Source organism: Neofelis nebulosa, chromosome 8 (assembly GCF_028018385.1).
Source record: "Neofelis nebulosa isolate mNeoNeb1 chromosome 8, mNeoNeb1.pri, whole genome shotgun sequence".
Lineage (NCBI taxonomy): Eukaryota > Metazoa > Chordata > Mammalia > Carnivora > Felidae > Neofelis > Neofelis nebulosa.
Genome location: NC_080789.1, coordinates 139,665,168 through 139,685,871, shown reverse-complemented (window position 1 = coordinate 139,685,871; position 20,704 = coordinate 139,665,168).

The following is a 20,704-nucleotide window of genomic DNA, read 5'->3' as shown; positions in this document are numbered from 1 at the left end:
CTTATAGGCTGTTCTGCCTCACATCCCCTTACCTCCCATCAGCCTGGCCCTGCTGGGAGCCAGATGCACTCAGTGAGGGAAGTTACATGAGGAGTAATGAAGACCCCCCAAATCTCTCATCCACTTGGATTAATCTTAGGCTTTTTTTTTACCTACTTACATTTCTATTACACAAAGGGAGTTAAGAAACAGCAATAAAGACAAAACCTCCTATATCTGTACTCTACTAAGGAAACAAGAGTGACCTCTACTTCTGCTGAAGTGAAGGAGAAATCTTAAAACAACGGGCTCACCAAAAAAACCCAAAAAAGTGTTCTAAGATATGAGAATTTAAACCTGACGTCTGTGGGAGCAGACCTTCATTGGGAACCTTCATTGTCCGAGGTTGGGAGAGGTGGGCCCCAGAGAGACCAGGGTTTGGACCACGTGGTATTTAGCCCCCAGAATGGCCCAAAGGCACCAGATCCTTGATGGGCCCATGGTGCCCCCTGGGACGGGACGCGATGGGACAAAACACAGGTAGGGAAGTATTCTGGCCTCTGTCCTGCTTCATCAACAACCCTTTCACATCAGGAGCTGTGCTCAGGCCAAAAATCAAACTAGCAAAGCTGTCTCCTTCGAGTGGCTGTGGCCTCCGTGGGGTTCGCTGCTGCCCGCTGCACCCAGCGGCTCACCCACAGGCCACCCCTTTAATCAGCGAGACGCAACTGTCGCACACACAGCCCGGCTCCTTGGCTGGCTTCAAGTTCATTAACGCACGGTGATGCTTCAGTGGCTCAAGTTATCATATTCAAAACAGATGACGGTTTGTGCTTTAGAGGTATTTCTTCACTAATAAAACAAAGGGGCGGGGTGGGTAGGGGCAGAAAGCCACTAAGCAAAATGGGTTGACACAGAGCGGCTGATGTTTTTTTCTCTCCCACCACCAAGGACCCAGAAGTGGGAAACCCAGGTGGGGGAAACGTAGCTCGTTCTCCACTGTATTTCCTCCAGACCCACTTTGCCCACCTTTTTGATATTTGTAAGTGGAGTCTAGTGTGGGGGCTATTTGTTTAATTTTTGCTATTTGTATATTGGTTCTTCTCAGAAATTGTCTAAAAGGCCTTGTAAAAATGTGTCAAGTAAAAACTAAAAGGGGGTCAAGAAGAACAAAACTCATTGCGAGTCTGCCGCGGAACCAAGCCGTGCACCCAGGCAAGCTGGTAATGGTGGGTCACCTGCTCCCAGGTGTGTGGAGGTGTTGATAACCCCCAGGCCTTGAGCCTCCCGCTGGGAGCAGCTGTACACGATTACCAGCCCCCACCCAGGGCCGCATAACTGTTAACAGGTCATGTGTCTGCTTCCAGGTGAGAAATATGGGGGAGTTCTTTAGAGCGTGGCGTCATTGCGGCTCGGATCCTAAAGGCCGGACCCTCTGACAAATTGTGAGATGGCCGCAGGTGACCTCTGTGCGGCGGGCTACTGTTCCCAGCAGGAGAGCCCTGGGAGGGTGCTCTGGAATAGATCAGGATCAGGATCACTTCTAGAATATTGGAGCTATGCAGCTCCCTACAGCCCTTGAAGAAGCCCTACGCTCCTTGACAAGTACAAGCACCAGGTACCATCTCCCGTCTCTCACTCTCCCGTCTCTCAGGCTCTGTCTTCTAGGTCCAGCCCCCAAGGACAGCACCACCCTATAGAGGCGCTCACCTTGACTTCAGAGGTCAGACCAAGGCCAGGGTGGAGCTCAAATCTGACAGAAATGAGTCTCGTGGTACCACTTTTGACTAAGGAGAGATAGCAGCATTGCAGTTAGGCTGTGGATCTGTTGGACCCAGGACCTTGGGGCTCGTTGGGACATTTGCCCCCTTACTCATGGCTTGTGGCATCTTTGTGTGAGTCTCACACCAGCATATCCATGTGGTGCCACGGAAGCTTTGCCTGATCACGAACAAACTCCACATCAGCCAGGCCACCTTCTCCCCCCGCAGGGCGGTCAGAATCCAGTTCCAGTCATCTCTGCGTCTTGTCTCGGCTTCAAACAGTTACAGTGGCCACAGAGGCCACTTTGGCTCTTGTCTAGTACACCATTCTACTACAGACTGAATGTTTGTGGCCCCCCAGAATTCATGTGTTGAAACCTACCTCCCAATGGGATGGTCTTAGGAGATGGAGACTTTGGGAGGTGATGAGGTCATGAGCATGGGGTCCCCAGAATGGGATTAGTGGTCTTAGAGCAAGGACCCAAGAAAGCCCCCTCGCACCTTCCCTGTGTGAGGACACCATGAGAAGACACTGCGTATGAACCAGGAAAAGGGGCCTCACCAGACATAGAATCTGCTGGCACCTTGATCTTGGACTTCCAGTCCCCAGGCAGTGAGAGACACATGTCTGATGTTTAGAAGCCGCCAAGTCTGTGGAATTCTGCTACAGTAGCCCGAACGAACACCAACAACTTGCAGCTGGATATTTCTGATCCTGAACTTCACCTACAGAACATGATCAGGGACGTCGGTGGCTCAGTCGGTTAAGTGTCTGACTCTTGGTTTTGGCTCAGGTCATGATCTCACAGTTCATGGGTTTGAGCCCCACGTTGGGCTCTGTGCTGACAGTGGGGAGCCTGCTTGAGGTTCTCTCTCTGCCCCTCCCCCAGTCGCTTTCTCTCTCTCTTTCTCCATCTCTCTCCCTCAAAATAAGCATTTAAAAAAATGGATCTGTATATAGATATCACAAGATGGACACACATCATAATACCTTTTTCCAAATCCATAGAATGCACAACACCAAGAACAAACCCTAACATCCACTATGGACTCTGGGTGATGATGGTGCGTTACTGTAGGCTCATCAGTTGTAACAGACGTCCCACTCTGGTGGGGATGTTGCATGTGGGGAGGAGGGTTGTTTGGGAAATCTCTATACCTTCCTCTCAATTTTGTTGTGAACCTAAAACTGCTTTAAGAAATAAAGTCTATTAAAAAAAAATAGACCTTCATAACCACGAGTTACAATAATGTAGATTTTTTCATTCTTTTAAGACCCTCTGGAGACAGTTCTAAGAATGAATGAAATGACGTGCTGAAAATACAGAAACCCTCAGAAACAAAAGCATTCCCACGAAGGAAATAAATACAAGACATGTATAGTTGTACGACAACGGAACAATAACAATGAAAGCGATAGCAATACTTTCTAGAATTCCTGGCCTTAATCTACGTTTAATTGCATCTGTGTAACTTAATATGCTTTTTTTTTTTTTTTGAGCTACGACCAAGATCATTTCAAATTGGCAATTTGAAGCCTCAAGTCTGAATGCTCTGGGTTAAAAATATTCCATTCCTCCTAGTCAAAAATAGAAACATCAAATTTGTGTCAGGAATATAGTGGCATTTGAGGACAAAACAGAACTTGGGGGAAAAAATTTAAATCCTTTAAAAAAATTATGCTTCCATGCCGACTCAGTACAATGTTGTGAATATTTAACTTGATCCTCAATTTTGGGCTTGTCACTTCTTAGGCTTTTCTGTAATTTAATTCCCAGGACTGCCTTGATCTGGTGCTCCAATTTCTGATTTTACGCCTATTCAAATTACTTTCCTTCACAATATTTACCTATATTTCAAGATCTCATGAAAATTTTACCTCTTCCAAGAAGACTTCTCTAGCAATTACAGCCGTTTTCCGGCCTCTCTACTGTGTTCGTGTCATGCCGTCTAAAATCTACCTAGTCCTCCCACCAGAAAGGTGGGCTGCTCTAAGGTAAATCTGTTCTTTTAAAGAACAGTCCTATTCTCCGGGACTAATCCAAGGAAAGGATTATAAAGAATCTTGTGTCCTCACAATGCCTAGCACTTTGTGAGACACGGAACTTACCAGACACTTGTCTGGTTTCCAGAAACAGCTTCCCGGAGACCAGTGTGGTTTATGCGGTTCTAATACAGTTTAATCAATCACCCATTTCTGGGTGCTCCACGCACCGGGCTGCCTCCCCACCACTATTCCTTATCCTTGACTATCTGTCTCTTATGCAGCAGCAAACTCTATTTCTGCACGTTCCCTCGAATTGCAGGCTTACTAGACAGCAGGCATAGCATGGCCTTTCGCATATACTGACTCCTAAAACCCTTTCAACACGCCCTATATTGCTCTATTAGAAATGAGGAAGCTGAGGAGGACGGGGTGGTCAGCCTCCCAAGACCACTCTGCTGGTAGGTGGTACAGCAGGGGCAAATCGCAGGGACCAGCAGCCCCCAATGCACAGCACCAGCGGCCAATTCTGCACGGGCAGTTTTCATTTGGATGTGTTGTTGGCAGTTTGCTGCTGCCTTGCGTGTGTGCATGAGACAGTGTCCGCTCACTGAACGGGCATCTGGCCCCGATTCTGAGGTCCATAACTTATGTGGTCCTGGCATGGTTCCTGGCTGCTCTAAAGCTGAGCTCCGGATTGCCCGGGTATGTGATCCTGTTATCTCATTGAAGTATACACTGTCAAGAGGGACACCGACACGATTTTGTTATTATAATGATTATCACATAGTAAGACCAGAATACGGACATTACTCTTCACGTTTATTGTTGTTTTACATCAGGGATACGGTGTGCGGTGTGTACGCTCATCTACCAGCTCAATGAATGTCTGTTGATTAGACCACTGGATCTTCACGAAGATGAATTCTGACTAAACAGCACTGTATTATAAGAGAAAGGATCTCGTCTTGAACATTATTTTTTCTTTAGAAAAAAAAGACGCAGATTTGGATGACAAACATAACAAAAGGGGGGGTGTTTTCTTTTTAGCAACCTAATCCTCCTGGAATTGTACCCGCCCCCCCCCCCCCCCCCCCCCCGCGGGGTACTGCTGATTAATGCAAGGCCCAGGACTAAGTCCCATAAGATGCCTGCCTTCCTGTTCCTGGGATCCCAGCACACGACTCAGAAGGCCTCGCTGCTTCTGGATTCCTACACCTGTGTTCTCCATCACGAGGAGGTGAGATCGGGGCTCCGCTTTTCTCTCAAAGGCTGATGTGAGTTCTTAGCAAAAACCTGCACAGAATTGAAAACTGTGCAGGGCATGCTGGCTGCAGAGAACCAATTTGCAAACTGGTGCCACTGTGCCCTGCTCCCCAACTATGTCCTCTCTTCATTTGCTTGTTTTCCACGTCAGTCAGACCTATGTTGTACCATTATGATCTGATGGCATCACCGTTTCCCCAAACCTGCCAGAACATCCTGGAATATGCTTAAAGCAGTCAGTCCCTCTGTTCCTTGTTGGTTGGCATTCACTTGAGGTGTTTGTGTCAGAGCTGGAATCAATGAGTCACACTTGCTGATCACAGGGGACATTTTGACAGAAGAAAGGGCCACGGAGGCTCCCCCACACTTCCTTCCTAGAAAAAGCTTTAAGTTAAATGCAGTTGCAGACCCTGGGTGACCAGAAGCTTAACCCACATGGACCACTTCTTATGACACTAGCATTTACTTGGAAATTCCGAGCAAGGCCCACGTGCAGTGAAATTCATTTCCTCCAGCTCTACCTTCCAAGGCCACACCAGGAGGTGAAGTCGAAACAAGGGAAAAACAGAGCACGGCAGACAGGAGAGCTGAAGTGCTGTATAGTCCACAGAGGAGCACGAAGCTTCCTGGGAGCTTTCAAGCATTCTGGGGTCACAGATACTTTACGAGTTGAAGGGAAAGCTCTGTGTTCTCTGCTCTCTTTCTTGACACAGCATTTCGAAACTCATGTGGGAGGATGCCCGGGTCCTCTGGCACATGGTGGGTCTGGTTTCAAGGAAACAGCCAGACTCTTATTGGGAGAATGAGGCGGGTGGGGGCACTGGTCCAGGCCCACCAGCCGCAGAGACATCATGTGGCTCTAACGTGACCCTTTTCTTTAAAGTCTTTGGTGTGGAATCTGAAATGGACCCTGAAGAGAGATGGGAAAAAGTAGTGTGATGCACAGTCTTTCTGTTTTTGACATGAAAAGTACGTGCTGAACCCCTACAATACCCATTTCTCCAGATGCAAAGTAAACACGAACACCATCCGCTTCTGAGTCAGGAGTTAAGTCAGAGGTCAGAGAGGACTTATTGGAAGGAAGGAGACAAAGCAATCAGAAAGTCGAACTTTCATTGGAAGAGTGGTGCTGAATGACAAGCTAACTCTGCAGTGGGATGTATTACTTTTCAAGAGTTACCATCCTGAGCTGTCACAGGTGCCTTAGTCCATCCAGCTCTGGAGGCTGGAGGTGAAGGTGAAGGTGTTGGCTGGGCTGGTGTCTCCTGGGACGTCTCTCCCTAGCCTGTGGATGGCCATCTTCTCCCCCCGAGCTCACCCGCTCTTCCATCCGTGCGTGTCTGTGTCCTGATCTCCTCGAAGGACACCAACCATGTTGGATTAGGGCCCACAGCAAAGACCACATTTTACCTTAATCACCTCTGTAAAGAGCCCATTTCCAAATACTGTCACCTTCTGAGGACCTAGGGGTCAGGGCTTCAACATCCGAAATTGGGGAAGAGGTGGGACTCAACTCAGCTCATTCCAAGTGTGTGTGTCCATGTTTGTGTCCCCCTTCCAAACCTTCGGGAAGCAGTATTCAGTTGGAGAGTTTGGGATTGACCCTTCTAAGCCATACATAGTCTTGTGCCACCATTTAAATATTTTGCGTTTGTCTTTGAATATCAATTTCCAGGATGATGAGAGATTGAGGGCTGTTTTTTGTGGCTCCTCTGAGTCTCCAGCACAGGCCTGGGCACGTGCTAGGTGCTCACTGATCATTCTTACTTAGGCATATCACCGTTCTCTTCCTGAACATTCAAGAGCTGCATCTGCCTTGTGTTCCCTGGGTCCTAGACTAATATTCTGGCTAAGAAAACTAGGTTTCCTGAAACCTGTCTGTGTTCTGGCTTCTCATGAACTAAGAAGTCCAGAATAGTTGACCAAACCTGACGTCTGATGCAATACTTAAAATGTCAAAAAAGCCTCTAATAAAGACGGGTTTCTACCTGTCTTTTTCTAACCAACACCTGCCTGGCATCAAAATCTCCACAAACACACCCCACAAGAGAGTCTTCATCCCTGGGGACACCTCCTCCCCAAGGGCCCCTCCTTTCTGTGGGTCTTCTCTCCTGCCAATGGTCATGATTTATGGATTTATGTTCACTCCCCTTGGATGTTGGCCCTCTCCCTGTGCTCTCTCACACTTGACCAACTGAGACATCCTTGGGCTCCTTAGAGAAGGACAGAAATAAAACTAAGGGGGACGTCCATAGGCCCAAGCCACTTCATCATCAGAATCTCTCCTTTTTCTTTTAATTTTTTAAGAAAAATGTTTGTTTATTTTTGAGAGAGAGAGAGAGAGACAGAGTGCATGCAGTGGAGGGGGAGACAGAGAGGGAGACACAGAATCCAAAGCAGACTCCAGGCTCTGAGCTGTCAGCACAGAGACAGACATGGGGCTCGAACTCACGGAGCACGAAATCATGACCCAAGCCCAAGTTGGACGGCCAACCGATTGAGCCACCCAGGCGCCCCTCATTAAAACCTCTTCTTAAAAATCTGTGTATGGACATTTTTGGTGGAAATGATAAGTGAACAGTCCTTTGAAAAAAGTTAGAAAATACGGACAAAACCCATAGGAGAAAATAGAACTCATTTGTGTTAGCTGAACACAGCAATGACCACCGCTGTTTTGGGGGTGGGGTGTATACTCCAATCTTTGTGGCTGTGACAATGTGGGTAGGCAATGCCCTTTGTCTTTCAAGTCAAATAACCATTTATACACATACCATGACATGATAGTGCCTTGTGTGTTTAACATTTCCAAGTAATTTAAAATACATTTCAACAATGTCAGTGCCTACACCATATTTTATCTTAGTAATATGCCAAAATGATCTGGTCATTCTCTGGGTCTTGAACATGTCCAATATGAACAGTTCTGCACAAGTACAGTAAACATCACTGCATGTAGACCATTATAGGTGAGCTGTATTATGAATTGGGATATACTCCTAGCAACAGAGTAGACAGTACAAGGGACACGGATGATTTTGAGCCTATTGCTATAAATTGAGAAATTCCTTCTGGGAATTCTGTATCAATGTAGACTTCGACCAAGAGTGAATGAAACTGTCTACCAGAAACTCTAATAGAAATGGGGTTTATGAAAAGAAAGAAAGGAAGCATTGTTGCAAATTTATTAGGCAAAAAGAAATCAATCTCAATGTTTTCAAAAATTTGAATTTCTTTTTGTTACTGGAGAGGTTGAGGGGACTTTCCTTTGCTTTTCAGTCTCTACACTTCTTGTTCCCTGAGTAACCCGGGAGCTATTTTGCTGTCAGAAGCAATTCGCCAGTAATCCTTGTAGCATATGGTTCTCTCGCCTCTCATAGACCTCATACTTTTTTTGCAATGAATGTTTTTTGACTTAATGACAGTGTTTGCTTCATCCAAGTGTCCACAAGCACAGGGTGGCACATGGATATGACCAGCTGGCCAGCGGTAGCTGGGTTATGATTGCTTCTAGGACAAGCCATAAAAATCAGGGAGCAGAGACGAAGGCTTGTGCTTTTGTGATGTCCTTGCCAATCCTAAATATTAATCAAATCTGCCTGCATCTTGCTGGTAATTTCTTCCATTGATTTTTCCTCTTGGAAGGTCCTCTTCTCTTCTTGACAGAGTTAAACGTTCCTCGATTTTTTTTAATTGTTATTTTTAAGGTTTCGGCTTTTTATATATTCCACCTAATTCCTTTTTAATTTATTTTTAAATATGGTCTGGATTAAGGGTCTGAATTGATTTTTTTTCCCACCAAGTGAGCCTACAATTTTTTCAACATCATTTATTGAATTAATTATCTTTCTTTGTTACCCGCTAAGTTTTTCTCTGTTAGCATTTGCTTCTGGGAGAGCTAATCTCTTCTAGTGATGAAAATACCCACCTTTCTGCTGGTGCCACGGAATGTTCTTTCCTGAGGCTCTAAGAGGGCTGGCTCTCCCCATCACTCACTCATATTCTTCTATTTGTTTTTCTTGAAGCTTCCTTGGAAACTTGGGTTTCACCTGTGAGTCATTCCCTCGTCTGTGACTATGGCTCTGCCTTCTGACAACACATGGGAAAACTTCTGGCTGAGCACTGGTAGAAAACAAGGTCTCTGGGCGGAGGGGGACTGTCCTGGGTTGCACGAAGGCCCTGGCTGGGGGACGTCAGAACCACCACTCTGGGGGCCCTGCTGTCCAGTCGATTCTGAGCACCTGTGGCAACTGGATCTGTACCGCGACGCTTCTGTTTATGTGGCAGGTTTCCCGCCGACTGCCCCCAAACAGTCCTGCCCTGTGTCTCCTGGGTCTTGTCATGTTCCTTAAGCTCATCTAATTACTCCGGGCTGTCTCCTGCCTCCGGCCCAGTGCCGTCCAGTGGGAGCCCCCACAGTGGTGGACGGCCCTACAATGTGTGCTGTCCTGAATGGGAGCCACTAGCCACATGTGGCCAGAGGGCACTTGAAATCCGCTAATGCAACCGAATGTCACTTGCTCTAATGTCAACTGTTTAAATTTCAACAAGCACACGAGACGAGTGGACACCACGTGGGGAGACGCGGTATGAAGCCGGCCCCCATCCCAGCCACACTGCCTGGTCTCGACACAGAGCCGTCCACACACAACTCCAGCCACTTGTGGCCACGGTCACCGGGTCGCAAGGGCGGGCTGAGTCCCGCGGTGGCGTGACGGGAGCGGCTCTCCTGTGGAGCCGGGCAGAGTCCCAGGTTCGGATGGCCAAAGCGTGACGACCTTTCCGGGCATGGCGAGGGTGCTAACTGAAGGCAGGTGGTGAAGAAGGCTCCTCTCGTGCCTGGCCGACTCACGGGTGCCAGCGAACGCAGGAGTCCACGTCCCACACTGCCCACGGGCGCCCAGACCATCTCCACCCCGCGTCTCTCACCACCTCACCTCTCACTGCCCCAAGCACCCTGAGGCCTTCACCCGTCTCTCTGCTAAACCAGAGATGCTCATCTTCACCCGATGGACGCTTACCATTCCCTCCTTGAGGTGCCATCGAGCCAGGGCGGGGTGGTGCCGATGCCGCCCTCTCCCTCCCTTTGCCCTGCCTCCCTGACAGTCCCCTCTCTGTGACTTTCACAGACCTGCCCTAGGTGCCATGCTGCTCCCACCATTTCCTCATGTGGTCTCAACGCACCCCACATCTGCCTCCCCTACCTCGAAATCTGGCCCTGAATGTCGGCTACCAATATTTCCAGCCAAAAGTCCAGCATGTGTCTCCAAGGACAGAGTCTGCCCTGGGTGCTCCCAACATCCAGGGGCCACGGGGCCTCCCTGACTCTTTGTCTTACATGTGGGCCCATCCTGGATCCCCATCGTCTCTGCCTCACATCTGGACCCGCCCCCCTGCTTCCCATCTGGACCCGTCCTGGGTCCCTATCCTCTCTGCCTCACATCTAGACCCATCCTGGATCCCCATCGTCTCTGCCTCACATCTGGACTCATCCTGGGTCCCTGTCCTCTCTGCCTCACATCTGGGCTCGTCCTGGGTCCCCACCCTCTCTGTGTCACATCTGGACCCATTGTGCGTGTGCTGTCCTGGGTGGTCACCCTCCTGCTCGGGCTCATAGCCCTGTGTCTGAGCAAACAGGCATGTCCTTCCTGCCTCCAGGGTTTCCGGCTCCGCGGCCAGAATGGGTTTTAACCTCCATCCTCACTTCAAGTCCCTCGGAAGTTTCTTGCTGCATTTAGGAAAAGAAACAGACTTCTCAGCGTGGCTGGGGGCCCTGTAGGATCGGTCCTTCCTCCACGGCACCTGCTCTTGCCTCTGCTGTCGGGACCGGCCGGTCCCCCCCGCCTCAACCTCCTCCAAAAATGCCTGCCCTCAGCAGGTCCTCACACGCAGCCTGTATCAAGGTTCCAACCCCCCGCTGCCCTCACCCTCAAGCTAGTGTTCCTCCCAGACAGGCTGGTCCCTGAGGACCCCGCCTCCACCATCCAGGGAAGGACAGTCTTTCTTTTTTACCCCTGAGATGTGGTTTGGTTTGACTCGGACACAAGCAGCCTCCAACAATGACAGCGTAGTTTTCTTTTTAAATAGGCACGGAATCTTCACACGATCCTAAAATACCTGAGATGTGCGTAACCCAGAACGTATTTTGACGAGATGGTGGCATTTACAAGAAAAGGTTTTCCAGTCTGATAGGACTTTGTGAGGCAATGCCCTCTGAGACGTACTGAGTCACCATGGGCACTCACTCATGTGGCCACTCATACACCTGCCTTCTCCAGCGCCCCCTCTGCAGGGGCGGGGCCGCCCACCTGCGGGCCAGCTCAGGCTCCGCCCCACCGGGGAGTGAGAGGAGCATCCAACTTCCCAGGGAGGAAGTGTTGTCTGACATGAGGTGTCAATGGCTCTTCTGAGGAAAATCAGGTAGAAAGTAAAACTACTCAGCACTTGGACGGAAGTGCTATGGATTCTAAGCCCGGGGGTTTCTGCTGCACGAGCGACCCCAGTCTCGTGTTCTGAACCCTCGTTTCAGATTCTACGTGGAAAGACGTCATTACTGTAATCGAGGAGGCAGACTACATATGTAAAGGATATATACGCATGTGTATAACGTGCATACGTGTCACTACGTGTGCACACAGAGGAAACGCGGTTAACGGTACAATCACAAACAGTGGTCGTCATTCACTACACTCAGACACGCTCGGTCCATGTATAAAGAACTGCTTATTTCTGGCAAAAAAAAAAAAAAAAAAAAAAAAAAAAAGGCAGGGAGGGACCCACTGATATGCCCGTAAAAACTCTTTCGGGTCACTGAAATATACCGGACGTAAAGCAATTTAAAAATGGTGTCATGTTTTAAATTTTACAAGGGAATCTTCTCACCGTGTGAATTCCGAAATCTTAAGTTCCCCTCAGCTTATTCGGGGGAAAATGAAGGCAGTGTACTAACCTCCACATTTCTTGGGTTTGAGGTCAACAGAAGGATGTTAGTTAAAATGTAACAATGCGTGTTCTAATCAAAATTCCTAGGACACCCTTGGGTCCATCTGAAATCAGGTCCTTCCTTTCCAGGCGGACTTTAACAGACAACCAAATGAGCTCTTACGAGAAGAGGGGCGACAGGCGTGGACGCTGGCCTGCCTACCAAGAGGTAGCTCATGAGGGCGCATTTGCAGGGGGTAGGTTCAAAGGGACCCGAGGGAGCTCTGTTGACTGATCTTCATTCAGACACCAGGTCTACCCTGGGACAGCTTCGCAGAACCCCAGGGCACAGAGGACTCCCTCCCTGTGCATTCAGCCTGGTCTGAGATGCGGTGTAGGAGGGACGCGGGCACATCACTGGCTCCTGGGCCTGCCACCCTGTGCCTGGAGCTTCCACGTTGCCAAAGTCCTGCAGGGAGCGTTCTCATTTAAGGTGCAAGTAAATCAGCTTGGGGCTAAACATATTTTAGAATGTCAGCCTGCTTATTTGGTCCACGGAATGAGAAATGCAAGATTCTCAGAAAATGCCATGTCTCTCTTGGACTTTGTCCTGGAATGTGGGATGGAACACAGGCTGGCTGGATCACCCCGGAGCATGGACGGGGGTGAAAAGAGGAAGTTTGAGCAGGAGCAGTCAGTGAATTCTGAGACACTGTGTTTCACCAGGTTTCCTTGGTCCTTATTGACCGTGCCTGTGAGAATTAGAATGATCAGACTATATTGTCACAGATCCATAAAAGCCAGGGGATGTGGAGTCTTAAATAATAAGAACTTTTTCGGAATGCCCAACTGCACAAATACCTCCCACAAAAAAAAAAAAAAAAGAAAGAAAGAAAGAAACGAAATGAAACGAAATGAAACGAAAAGGCAAGAAAAGAAAAGAAACTAAAAGGAAACAAAAAGGAAAGAAAAGGAATGAAAAGAAACTAAAAGAAAGGAAACGAAAAGGAAAGAAATGAAAAGAAACTAAAAGAAAGGAAATGAAAAGGAAAGAAATGAAAAGAAATGAAATGAAACAAAAAGTAAAGAGAAGAAAAGAAAAGAAAAGAAAAGAAAAGAAAAGAAAAGAAAAGAAGAAAAAAAAACTGACCTACCCCTTCAATGCCTTAAGAACCACTCAGAGGAACCACACATGAAAGATCAGTAAGAAAGAGGCCGTCCCCGCTCAGGGAGGCTGGCTGTGGCCGAGCGAGCGGCCTGAGACCCCACCCAGCTCAGCGACCCCGTCCTGCTTGGAGACTTTCCCGGGGGAAAAGCCTCACCTGTGAACTTAACGCCTACATTCAGCATTGGCCAACCTCGATGGCAGGTGAATGGGTGCTGACACCTGGCTGGGCACCCTGCCACGTCCTCAAGCCTTCTCCACGCGTGCCCTGCACCTGCCACAGCCTCCCCTGGGAGCTGTCGCGAAACGCAGAGCTTCGGCCAGTCGGGCCTGGGGGGCCGGCCTCTGCTTGCGGCCCCGAGCTGGCCCAGAGCTGGCCCCGAGCTGGCCTCTTAGACAGATGAGAGGCCCCTGCCTCCAGCAGATCCCACCAGCCCGTTCAACGCACATTCGACACATGTCTCTATTGATAAGATGATTTTCCAATGGAGATTACTGCTATTTATTGAGTTGTTTTCGTTTGCTCACTCAAATTTTCCTTCATTATGATGCCAGCCACTGGGATCACCAGGAATGGGGAGAGGGACCCTCACCCCCACCCCATCTCACAGGCGGCCCTTGGGAGGGGGCCTTACAGAACAAAGGGAGCTGGTGTCTAGCAAATATAAAAGCTCATGCAAGCCCAGAACAGAAGCAACACCTGTGCACGGAAGAGCGCTGTCCCTACATTGCTGCTTCCTTAGAAATACCGTGATTAAGGGGCGCCTGGGTGGCGCAGTCGGTTAAGCGTCCGACTTCAGCCAGGTCACGATCTCGCGGTCCGTGAGTTCGAGCCCCGCGTCAGGCTCTGGGCTGATGGCTCGGAGCCTGGAGCCTGTTTCCGATTCTGTGTCTCCCTCTCTCTCTGCCCCTCCCCCGTTCATGCTCTGTCTCTCTCTGTCCCAAAAATAAATAAAAAATGTTGAAAAAAAAAAATTTGAAAAAAAAGAAATACCGTGATTAAAACCTGCTCTTCCCGAGACACACTTTCCATTTTAGGTTAAGAAACTACAAAATCGCACCCATTGGAGCTCTCTGTTGGTGCCACGGGGACTGCCTTCTGTGCTGTTCGACCCCGGGGTTCATGAGCGAGAGGCTCTTCTGCTGGCCGAGATTTCTGGGATTCAGATGCTCCCCACATTTCTGGACCAACATGTTTTGTCACTGCTGAGGCAGAAAGTGGTGCATTTTACCTTCCAGTCAAAAGTCCTGTCTGCTCATTTATTCCTCTTGTGTTTCTCTGCTACATAGACAGTCCAACTTAGTCGCTAAATCGGCTGCTTCAAGGAACATCACTTAATTTTTAATTAATTTTAATTTTATCTATTTTTATATTAATATTTTCATTTATTTGTCAATTTTTATCTTGATTCATGAATTAATTAATTTTAATGTTATTTATTCATTTTTATATTGATTAATGGATCAATTAACTTTAGAGAGAGAGCGTGAGTTGGAGAGAGGGGATCGGGAGAGAGAGAGAGAGACAGCGAATCTTAAGCAGGCTCTAAGCCCAGCACGGAACCCGATGTGGGGCTCAATCCCCCAACCGTAGGATCACGATCTGAGCTGAAATCAAGAGTCGGACGCTCAACGGACAGAGCCACCCAGGCGCCCCAAGACACCACTTTAGAAATGAGTATTTCTTTTATTTTATAATCATTTTATGCACACTTAATTGTAATAGTCTTAATGATTTGGAAGTGAATTTGGTTGGCCATGGAATTAAAAGGGGAAGACTGTCCGATGACTGCACATTTATACTGATGTTGCTTTATTATGAGCTACTGCATACACAGTGTGCTTCCTGCTCAGTTCCTCTGGAAACATTTAAAAAAAATTTTTTTAAAGGTTATTTATTTTTGAGCAAGAGAGACAGAGCACGAGCAGGGGAGGGGCAGAGAGAGGGGGAGACACAGAATCCGAAGCAGGCTCCAGGCTCCCAGCTGTGGCACAGAGCCCAACGCGGGGCTCGAACCCACGAACTGCGAGATCGTGACCTGAGCTGAAGTCGGCCGCTCAGCCGACTGAGCTGGGCGCCCCTTGAGACATCGTTAAGTAGAGACAGAAAGTACTCTCGTGCGAGCCTGGATTTGGACTTGCCCTCCATGCCTCTTTTGTGACTTGAAGCAGATTTGGTTACAGGATGCAACCGATTTAAACCTCTTAGACTTGACAGAAAACCACATTGCTACTATCTCCCACTTGTGCCCGTGGGATTTTCCCCACTCGGCCGTGGGAGAACCACGTCCTCGGGGAAGAACAGAGGAGCCGCTCTGAATGACTTGGGAGCCCACGAGGTGGCTGCCAGTCCCCTTCTCAGCAGGTGTCAGTGCCAGAGCTTCCCCGAGCCCTCCCGCGCGTGGCTGGACGGCCAGAGCCGCGGTCTGCCTGCTTGCGGGTGAGCTCGAGTGGCTGGCTGAGGCCTGCACCAGGCAGCAGAAGTCCAAGGCGGAGCGCTCGGGAGTGTGGACGGGTTGGTGAAACCCGGCAGGACGCTGAGCAAACACATCTGAGACAGAGGAGCCCGAGTCTGCAAAGGGGGCGGGGGGAAAATGTGCTCTGGGGGGCAACCGTGGGTCCCAGTGACTTGTTAAGGCAGAACTCGCATCTGCGACCCACTTCCACGGCCAGCAGGAGTGAAGAAGGAGAGTGAGCTCATCAGCAACGTTAGCAGAGACAACCAAATCTGCCTCCATCACAAACTGCTCTGGCAGCCTGCGCACACGGGTCCCGCCCCCCGACATCTTCCTCCTGTCCGCCCTCAGCACCCCCGCCCCCCACGTCTACTCGGAGCGGGAACTTCACCCAAGTAGAAAGCACGTAGGGGCGCCTGGGTGGCTCTGTCGGTTGAGCATCCGACTTCAGCTCAGGTCATGATCTCACGGTCTGTGAGTTCGAGCCCCGCGTCGGGCTCTGTGCTGACAGCTCGGAGCCTGGAGCCTGCTTCGGATTCTGTGTCTGCCTCTCTTTCTGCTCCTTCCCCACTCATGCTCTGTCTCTCTCTGTCTCAAAAATAAATAAACGTTAAAAAAAAAAAAAGTTTAAAAAAAAAAAGAAAGAAAGAAAGCACGTGGGATTTTGATCTCAAGATCCCGAGCTCGGGCTCCGGCTTCGGGTTTTCAAGCCGAAGCCTGATGGCTGTGCAAGTAACCCCAGAATCGAACACCAGTACCCCTTCTGTAAAATCGCAACAACCATAAATGTCCTCCTACATCAGAGTTGTATGAGGACCAGACACAATCACGGGTGTGAGTGTCTTAGGAACTCTGCAAAACCATTCAGACACTCGTGGTTGGTGGTGACCAGCGGGCAAGCGGGGGCAGTGGGGGGGGGGCACGGGAGCACTCAGAGGCACTCGGCGTGCTTCAGAGCTTGACTAGTCAGCCGGGTCACAGAGAAAGGTGCTGTCAGTAACGGGAGACTTGCTCCATCAGGACGTAAGCCTGGAGCGGAGGAATGTAAGCCCTGGTTGACGTTTAGGATTTCTTAATTTCCAAATTCACTTCTTTGGAACCTTGAACCTGTGTGGCTGGACCACTCGCATTCATGGCTGGAGATGGGAACCAGCTCTTACTTTCCAGTGATTAGAGTTCTGCTGGGGAACTCTGGGCGTCAGGGTGACACAGGCATCCTAAAAACGCTGTCATTGTTCCAGACCACACAGCCCCCAAAAGACGGCGGTTCCAGGAAGAAGCTGGACAAATGGCACTCACAGTGTCTTGGAATTTATTCCCAGATAGACTAACTTCTAATCCCGGAAACGGTGTGATGCATGTCACGTGCGTGAGATACGCTTGTATCTGACTTGCGATGCCAAGTCCGATCTTGCCGTGGTCACCGTGAGGGCAGGGACGACAACGTTAATGCAATTTCACGCACCCTCCCAGGCACCATCACCAAGGGCCTTCTGTTTTCCGCATCTTCCTCCTCCGGCGCGCCCTGGGACCCCCTGTGCGTCAGCGTGGTTTTTCCAGAGTAGAAGGCTTCACGTCCTCCCTTCTTATTTAGGACTTGGACGTGTAGGGGCTCCGACTGTATTCAGGGGGGTTTGCAGACCGGGAGAGCATAATGGAGCGCTGTGTTGCAAATCCCTGCCACGCGTGAACAGGGACACGGTGTGAGGTAAGCGTCAACGCCATCCAGAAGGCCAGAGGTCCCAAAGGAAGTAGGTGACCTATCATCTTGCCGGCGTCTTCCAGTGACTGTGCTGATGAATCTGGTCTCTGTGTTTCACAATTCACCGGCGGACTCTCTCACTCTACAAGGGACACTGGGTACTATAAATCCCTGTTTATTTGGAGTGAGTGATGTACAGAAACTCACCAGGAAACTGTTGACACAGGGGTGGACACCACGTCGCCCGTTCTCCTCCTGGGAAAGGATCCCAGGTTCTGAACAAGTGGGGCGAACTTAGGGGGCGACGTGGAAACATGAAGGATGCAGGCTGGGGGTGTTATGCCTAGTGTCTGCAGGTGCCACAGACACGTGATGAGGGGACAAAGTGCCACCGATCTGCAGCCACCGATCCACAAGGGTCCCTGTTGGTCTGCTCACCTTATGCCGCACCAGCCATTGTTTTGACCGGCCGGTTGGGGGCACATCAAGGAAGACCCTTCGGGCTGCAATTTGGAGAAACCCACCCCGAGCTGGACAGAAGCCTGCAGGGAGCGCATCAGCTCACACAACGGAACAGCTTAGGGCGGTTCCCGGGTCCTGGATGCCAGCCGGCTCCGAGGGCACGTTCTGGTCTCCGCTCTCCAGTCCTGAGTCCTTTGCTGCCTGACTTGCCCCTCACCACGCTCTCCACCCACCTGTCCCCGTGGCCCTGCGTGGACAGAGCCCCCATAGCGGTGCCATCACAGTGGCAAGGAGCATGGGGTACAGAGCAGCCACCAAAGAGCACGGGTCCAAAGGGAGCTGTGCTCCCCCTCGGGACGGCTTTCCCAGCGACAAAGTGGTGGAAGGAGAAAGGGAAACCATGTTTTAGAAAAGTAAGCTCCTTCTGTCAGGGCCTTGCATCCACTTTCAGCACGCAGGTCCTGCCTTAAAGTGAGCCATGGACCGGGGCGCCTGGGGGCTCAGTCGGTTAAGCATCCGACTTCAGCTCAGGTCATGGTCTTGTGGTTCATGGGTTCGAGCCCCGCACTGGGCTCTGTGCTGACAGCTCGGAGCCTGGAGCCTGCTTCGGATTCTGTGTCTCCCTCTCTCTCTGCCCCTCCCCTGCTCATACTCTGTCTTTCTCTCTCTCAAAAATAAATAAATGTTAAAAAAAAAAAACAACTAAAAAGCCATCCATAGATTGCAGCAGGTACACCTGAGGGGGCTTCTGGAAGGACTCCCCAGCCCTCCATTTTCTCCTTCACGGGCCTCCCACAGTGTCCCAAATATCTACTATTACAGAAAACAGAGTAATTTGTTACAAACCACAGAAGCTAACTGTCGATGTCGGTGCTCCATTTTGGATGGGTTTCACGGATTAGCCCTCTAACGTGTAAAGACTCAGAACAAGCCTTGAAAGGCAGAAGTGGGACAAAGGTAGGTGGATATCCACGCAGCTAACAGACAGCTGCCCTAGCCAGTTGCATTTGATCAGTGCGCCAACCGAGCAACGAGACCAGGGAGTGCCAGGGCTTAGGTGGCTTGCTCTGCAACTGGGTGGTAAGACCGTGGCAGAGACTTAAAATCCTGGATTCTACTCGGTCCCTGTCAATTGCACTGTGTGTCAGAAAGCCAAAAGGAGAATCTCAGGACACAGAGGTAAGGTGAAGAAATATGAACACAGGCTGTCTTGCTTTCTTGGTTCACCCAGGACCACACAGCAGGGCCACATGGTCTCCTGCAGCTTCCCTGGTGCAGACGGGCCCCAAACCCAACAGGAAGAACGATACAATGGACCTCTTCACGGGGAGGAGGAGAGCCCCCCTGCTGGGGACGTAGAGAACCTTACATCCAGGGAGATTTTTACTAAGAACTGGCAGTTGTAGTTTTTAATTTGTTTTAAAACTACTGGGGCCCAGGGGCGCCTGGGGGGCTCAGTCAGTGAAGCGTCTGACTTCGGCTCAGGTCACGATCTCACGGTCCGTGAGTTCGAGCCCTGCGTTGGGCTCTGTGCTGACAGCTCAGAGCCTGGAGCCTGCTTCTGATTCTGTGTCTCCCTTTCTCTCTGCCCCTCCCCTACTCATGCTCTGTCTCGAAAATAAATAAACATTAAAAAAAAAATTAAAACTACTGGGGCCCAGAGAATAAAGCCTTCACACAGTGCACTCACATAACTCTGGGAGCTGCTCATGTTTTTATAAGAAATATGCCAGTGATACCCCATCCTGGCAACTGAGAAAGTTCGGTTACGAATAGCTGCTTGTTGAAAAACATCCACTGTGCTCAGCAGAAAAGGTGCGTCTTTTTGTTCTAATCAGTGTCAGCCTCTGGCCCATAAAAAGTAACAATATATAAAAAGTGTCATAGATTTGGCTCCAGAACCTTAATTAATTTGGTCCATTTTGGAGTCGGTGACAAGGCTTTTTTTCTTCATAAACCTTCATTGATCCTCTTAAAATAGCGCTGACACAGTGCAAGTAATTCAAATTGATGGCAGGGAGAGTCCTAGCCCAGGTTGAGATTTCTGGAACGACGCAGGCTGTAATCGGCATTAATCCACTTGGATTTAATGATCCCCACGTGCAGTAACAGTAAACAAACCCAGGCGTTGCCTTTTATTGGGGAATTAATGTAAAGAGCACAGACTTTTCAAGCCATTTTTCTTGGTCTGGCATTAGGAGCCCTCGGCCGGGCTCAAGGACACACACACACACACACACACATATACACACGCACGCACGCAAGTTTGAGAAAGGCAGCCTAGATCCTCAGAAAACAAAGCAAACTCACAAGACAGAGCCTTGAGCTTTGACTCCAAGTGAGCGAGGTCAAGGACTTGCCCTTCTGATGTCTGAGTGCTGTCCTGAGCCCTGTGTCTTGCTGGGGGGTGGGGAGGGGTCCCTCATGGGAGGCCGGGGGTGTCTGAGCCATGCCCTGGGGAGCTGGGGTAATGCCTCCCACACCAGGCTCAGGGATGTGCCCGTATTCCCATCCTCCCTCACCCGCTATCTTTTCTGGAAATGTTTTAAGCCAAGTCTAAGAGTTCACATGCTTGCATGTTCATTGTAGATAAGACCCGCCCACCCCCACCCATGTCATCACACGCCATTATTACACTTGACCAAATGTTCAGCATTCTTAATATTATCCCATATGCTGCCAATTTCGTAGTATCCCCCAACATCCCCATCACTCCGTTTCAACAATATGAACACAGGCCAACTTGTTTGACCGACAAATCCCACATAATCCTTTTTGTCAGTGCTCAGTAATATTTTGAAGGAAATCTCAGAGTTGCTATCATTTCATGTGTAAGTAAGCACTTCAGACTGTCTCTGAAAGGATAACTACAATACCAGGATCAATAATCACAATAATTGGTGATAAATCAATTCCACTAAATACGGATTACATTTAAATGCATAATTCAAATCACCTAACGGTAAGCCTATGTTTGTATATGCATGTGTCTATGTGCCTGTGTTTACG